Raw genomic sequence first — 6,245 nt, forward strand, 5'->3', positions numbered from 1 at the left:
CGTCCCCAGGGGGAACGGCGCTGGTGGGACCTCACCCAGAGCTCATTTTGGGGTCCCAGGCAGAGATTGGGTCACTCGTCTCCTGCTCGTGTCACCGACACGAGGAGCAGATCCCAAGCTGCAAGCCCCAGCTCCCATCGCTGCTCATCTTGAAGCCCAGGACCCAACGCGTGGCCCGAGGGACCCTGAGGTGCTCGGAGGGCAGCCAGCACCTCACCAACCTGGCCATCCCCATCCCATTTCAGAGAGAAAACCTCCCTCAAAACCCTTTTTGAGTGTGTAGGGCTAAACCATGGCCAAGCCATCATGAACAGCAAAACCCCCTCTGATTCCTCAATTTTGTCCCGAGCTGCTCAGGTCTGCAGGGCAAGACCAAGGTTTGGATCCACAACCAAGCAAGAGGCACCCAAATGCCCAGGGGCATCCGATCATCTCGGGCTGGCCTGGCAACCCAACGCCAGCTGCAGATTGACGCCAGCCTGGAGAGCTTGTTCCAGCAATTTGGGATGTCTACCACCAGTAGACATCCCAAATTTGCCCCTCTCCCCTTCTGAACCCAAACGAACATTTTTGGCCACTGCAAGAGGTTGTGGTGCCCAGCCCAGCCCATGGGTTGAACTTTATCTCAACCCAACCAGGACCTGCCCCTTCCCAGGGCAGAGAAGTGAGCCGTTTTCTCTCATCCACCCCAAATCCACCCTCCCAAGCCTCCTGACCAAGAATCTGCCACACAACCCCATCTCAGGACCGTCCAGTCCATGCTGGGGAGATGTTTGGGTGTATGTTGAGCACCATCTGGTCGTGCAAGCCACTGCCCTTTGACCAGAGGAGGAAGAGGAGGCTGATGCATCCACCTGGCAAAGCTCCTGGGCTAGACCGAAGAAGACAAAGTTGAGGAGAAGGGCAGAAGGTGGACAAAAGGGGGGTGAAGGGGGTTTGGGTAGGAACAAGGATGAGAAAATAGTGAAATAAGGGGATAAACGGGCCAGCTGCATGTAAGCAGGTGGGCGGTCACCATACTTGGTCCTGGTCAGAGGGGTCTGTCCCACTAATTAAGCTCCATTTCCTCATTAAGCCAACCACCAGAGAGGTGGAGGGGCCTGGGGGCTGCCTGCTGGGAAGGTCCATGTGGGGTGTGTGTGGTCTTCCCGATGTGGCATCTCCTAAAATGTATGACCAGGGGGCCTCACTTCTCATGTGGGCACCCTGGGGGTGGACTGTACACCTCATCCCCAAATTTCTGCGGGCTCTGAATGCCTCTTGGGGTAATTTTGGACACGGCGAGTCGCTCCTCACCCTTAAAAACCCACTGGTGCCTTCCCATGCCATCAACCCAACCTGGAGAGCCCCACATCCAACCTCCAGCCCCTGCAAGAAGCTGCCCAATTTCTGAAGGGGCCCAAGCCCCTCTGGGCACCAGCTGGGACCTCTGCAAACCCCAAATCTTTCTTTGGGGTGCCTCAAGCTTCGCACTCTCCAGCTCCATCCCCAAAGCCCGAAGGGATGCGGAGCTTTGCACAATTTGGGCAGGGGGCCGAGCTCCTCACCTCTGTCCCCTCCAAGGCCACCACTTTCCCATTTGGGGACACCAAATGTGTCTCAGAGGCACATGGCCAGATACAGGGGGATGTTTGCCCTGCAGACCCTGTGTCCAATGGTCCCACTGGGTTTATTTTCATTGTCGGTGCAGCTGGGAGGCAAAACGGGGCGCCTGGGCCAAGCAATCCTTCTTACTTCATTTTCAACTGTTTTCAAAGCCCCTGATCAGACGACCCAGATGGTGCTAAATGGCCATGAACAACCTTTAAACAGTGGGTTATTGTTGTGCTCATTGAGTTAGATAATTGTGATGGGCCTGAACTAATTAATTTCTACCACCCCAAAAAAAAATAATAAAAAAAAAGGAATGAATCATGGTCTTTTGGCAGTGCTGGTGAGAAGGACTCGTAAGCAGTTTCCTTCGGATTTACAGGCAGGATTCAGCCCCTCACCAGCTCCCACGGGTGAAAAATGAGGCCAAAAAACAGAATCCTGGCATGGAGGGGCAGCAGAAGGCAGCGTGCGCGGTGCTCCTGCATCCCACCGGGCAGGAGGACCACGAGCACCACGCGATGCTCTCAGCTCCTCCAGCAGAGCCCTTTGGGAACCCCACGCTGGTGATGGCTCATGCGCAGGGCACAAAGGTGAGAGGAGGAGTCTGATATTGAGATATAGAGGCGTAGAGATAGAGAGGTATAGAGGTATAAAGATATAGAGGCATAGGGATATAGAGGTTGAGAGATATAGGGGTGTAGAGATAGATATAGGGGTGTAGAGATACAGAGGTATAGAGGCATAGAGGTATAGAGATACAGAGGTATAGAGGCAAATAGAGAGATATAAAGGTATAGAGATAAAGAGGAATAGAGATATAGATGCATAGAGATATAGAGGTATAGAGGTATAGAGATATAGAGGCGTAGAGATATAGAAGTATAGAAGCATGGAGATAACAAAATATAGAGGCATAGAAATAGATATAGAGATATAGAGGCACAGAGATGTAGAGATATTGAGGCAGAGAGATATAAAGGTATAGAGATAGAGAGGTATAGAGATAGAGAGATAGAGAGGCTCACAGGTATGGAGATAGAAAGATATAGAGGTATAGAGGTATAGAGATGTAGAGATATTGAGGCAGAGACATAGAGATATATAAAGGTATAGAGATATAGAGGTATAGAGATAGGGAGGCTCACAGATATGGAGATATAAAGGTATAGAGATATAGAGGCATAGAGATATAGAGGCATGGAGATAGAGGGAGATGGAGATAGAGGGAGATGGAGATAGAGGGAGATGGAGATAGAGGGAGATGGAGATAGAGAGATAAAAAGATGCAGAGATGCAGAGTTACTGAGATATAGAGATACAGAGATATAGTGAAATAGAGATATAAAGATACAGAGATACAGAATTATAGAGACATAGAGTTACAGAGATCCAGAGATATGGAGAAATGGAGATAAGGCGATAAGAAGATGCAGAATTATAGAGATATATTACAGAGATCTAGAGGTACGGAGATGCAGACACAGCTCTATAGCGATGCAGCTCCCTCCTGGGCGATGCTCAGAGCTGCCCCCCATGGCCCTGGGCGACCTGCTCCTGGTGGCCCTGCTGGGCTGGGAGCAGATGGACCAGCGGTGCCTCCGCCCTGTGATTTTGGGACAGGGCCCCTGCAATGTGGTCTGGCCTCGCTGCTCACGTTTCCTCCCTCTCCGATCCCTCCTCGGGCTCCAGCCCTGCCAGCTTCGCTCTCCGCGTCTCCGAGGATTTCCCTGTTTTTCTCATCACCCCTTTCTCCTCACCCCTCTCGCTGGCACCGCAGGCAGCCGGGGGCTTTTTCCAGTGTCAGCACCGTCCCAACGTGCTGGCAGAGCTTTACGGGGAGATTTTTTGCCTCCGGGTTTGGGGGTGTCGGGCTTTGACGGAGCCGGAGGCGAGGAAATGTGATCCCGCTTCCCCAGATTCGGTACAGCCTGAGCCTCTCCAGCATCCAAAAAGGTGCAGAAACCAGGGAACGGAGCGATTACAGACGTGTTTCTATGCGAGAAGAGACAGGAAATATTAGGACTGTTTAGTCTGGAGAGAGACGGGCTCGCGGTGGCAGGAGAGCAGCCTGCGGGCTGCGCAGCCTGGACGCTGCTGCTTTTCTCCATCCCTCACCCCTGGGAGAGAAAGGGATGCGCAGGGCAGCGTGGCCACGAGGACAGAGCTCCCCCAGCGAAACACGAGGGGCTGTGCCCCTGGAAAACCCCATGGAGAGCTGCTCCGGGAGAAATCCCATCCCTCTGGGGAGGGAGGAGGTGAGCTGGGAGTAGCACGGCCCCGTTCACGGGGAGATGCTTCACCTGCGAGCCGAAATTTCAACCATCCCCAGAGCCCTGGGACCCACACTGGGGTTTCACAGCAGCACCGAGCCCACCCGAGCCCTCTTTGGGGTGGCAGAGCCCCGAAAGCATCGTGACACCGGGCTCGGGAGGCAGGATTTTGGCTTCCCCTCCGCTCCCGAGCCACCGGCAGGGAAGGGGGGCTTCGTGCAGATTAAGGTGAAAGCAGAGATTTTGCATGACTGAAAACCCGATGCAATGGAAAACAGCAGGAGCCAAGGAAGTGAGCGTAGCTGGCAATTATAGAGACATATAGTTTAGAGCCGTGTTTTGACTAACCTGATAATAGAGCATGAAATAGCACGGCTCTGACGTAAAAAAAAACCCCGAGACCCCGGGGGTAGAGCCAAGATTTCTGGTGCTGACTTGCCATCGGCCCTGGAGCGCGGAGCCGCCGGGTGATTCAGGCTGGACGGGACCCCAGGAGGTCCAGCCCCAAGCAGGGTGAGCTCTGACCTTACACCGGGTTGCTCAGGGCTTTCTCCGGGCAGGGATTGAGTTTCTCCAGGGATGGAGATGCACCCACTAATTCTGGTGGTCCCTGATTGATCAGCCTGAAGCAGGACACATTTTGGGGTAACTTCCAGCTGGGATGGGTCCAGCCCGGTGCAACCTGCCTGGTACTGGGGACCCGACCTGGATCCAGTGCCCAAATTTGCCCTGAAGAGGCCAAAAATGGCCCAGCTCAGGTTGCTTTGGCCATGGCATAAGGGGATGCTCCTACTGCACACACAGGAGACCCCAATAAGAGGAGAGGGGTACAGGAGGGCCAGCAGGAGATGTGGGTCCTGACGAATAAATCCCAGGAGATGTGGGTCCTAAAGAATAAAGTGCCAGGAGATGTGGGTCCTGCCAAAGAAAACCATGCAACCACGGCTGGGTTTTCAAATCTCCTGCCCAAGGGAACCTGGCAGAGCCCCAGACACCAGCCCTGGCCTGAGCTAGGAGGAGAGGGGGACATCACCGTCCCCAGCCCTGCGAAGGAGAAGGACCTTACGTGAGGGTGGAGGTGGCACTGATGGGTTTTGACACCCTACGTGTGCTTCCTAGGACATGGAGGGATGGTTTTAAGGTAAAAAATGGCTCCACGCACCATAAGGGTGGCCTCAGTCCTGGGCACACCAGGAACGTCCCCAACCCCTCTGGTCCCCAACATGTGGACACCACGCGGTCGGGGCGGTGGGACCCACGGGATGTCCCCAGGAAACGTCCCCTGCAGACCCCAAACCACAGCACAGGCACAACCCCCCGCAGAAAACCCAGCCGTAAAATCAGCCCCATCTTGGTGGCCCAGGGTGGAAGTGGGCTGGGTCCTGCCAAGGGACACGGGGAGGTGACAAGGAGGTGACGCCACCGGCTGCGAGATGTTGGCTTTGAAGCGGCGGCTGCTGATCCTATTAAAAGTGCTAATCCCCCGCAGGAGGTACAGTCATTAGGGCATTAGGACACTGAAACCCTCGTAGGAGAGCTCCCACCTCGACCCCTTGAGCCCCTCCTCGGCCACGCTGCGTGCAGAGGCTGTCACCAGCCCTTGTGCACGTCCCCAGTGTCCCCCTGGGGTGTCTCATGGGGTCGGGTTTGTCCTGGGAGAAACGAAGATCTCCAGCAACTGGTTCGGGGGGGAGCAAGGTGATGGTGATGATGTTTTCTCCCTCCCATGTCACGGTGGGGAAAGAAAAGGGGTCAGAAAGGTAATGGATGGGAAAGGAAGGGCGGGTGGGGATGGAGGGATGGGTGGGTGGGTGGGTGGATGGATGGATGGAAAAAAGGATGGAAAAAAGGATGGATGGATGGAAAAAAGGATGGAAAAAAGGATGGATGGAAGGAAAAAAGGATGGATGGATGGATGGATGGATGGATGGATGGAAGGATAGGGAAGAGTAGATGGATGGAGAAGGGCAGATGGATGGAGGAACCCATCCATCCACGAGGAACTCCCCCAAAAAACTCATGGGTGCATCTCTGTCTTCTGCAAGGAGGGTCACTTCAGTCGGGTCAGAGCCCTTCCTGCATCACCACGGGAAGCAGTCCCCAAAAATGCCCGTGGTGAGGCCCTGGCCAGGCTGCCAGGAGCCAGCAGCTGAGATGTGGGGCTGGGCAAGCAGAGCTGCAGGCTCCTCGAGCACGCCCCGAGTTGCTGCAGCGAGCCAACACGAAAACGTTTCCTTTTTTCGTGTAAAATTTACGGGGTGCCTTTATGGCAGCATCCCAAAGCAGGGCTGGGGTAAAGGGAGGACTAAAACGCAGCAAAAAGCCTGACCCACAGCAACAGAGAGGGCATCTCCGGAGGTTTTTGGGACCTCCTTTCGTGGT

Source organism: Aythya ferina (genome assembly GCF_964211825.1).
Source record: "Aythya ferina genome assembly, chromosome: 1".
In the NCBI taxonomy this organism is placed as follows: Eukaryota; Metazoa; Chordata; class Aves; order Anseriformes; family Anatidae; genus Aythya; species Aythya ferina.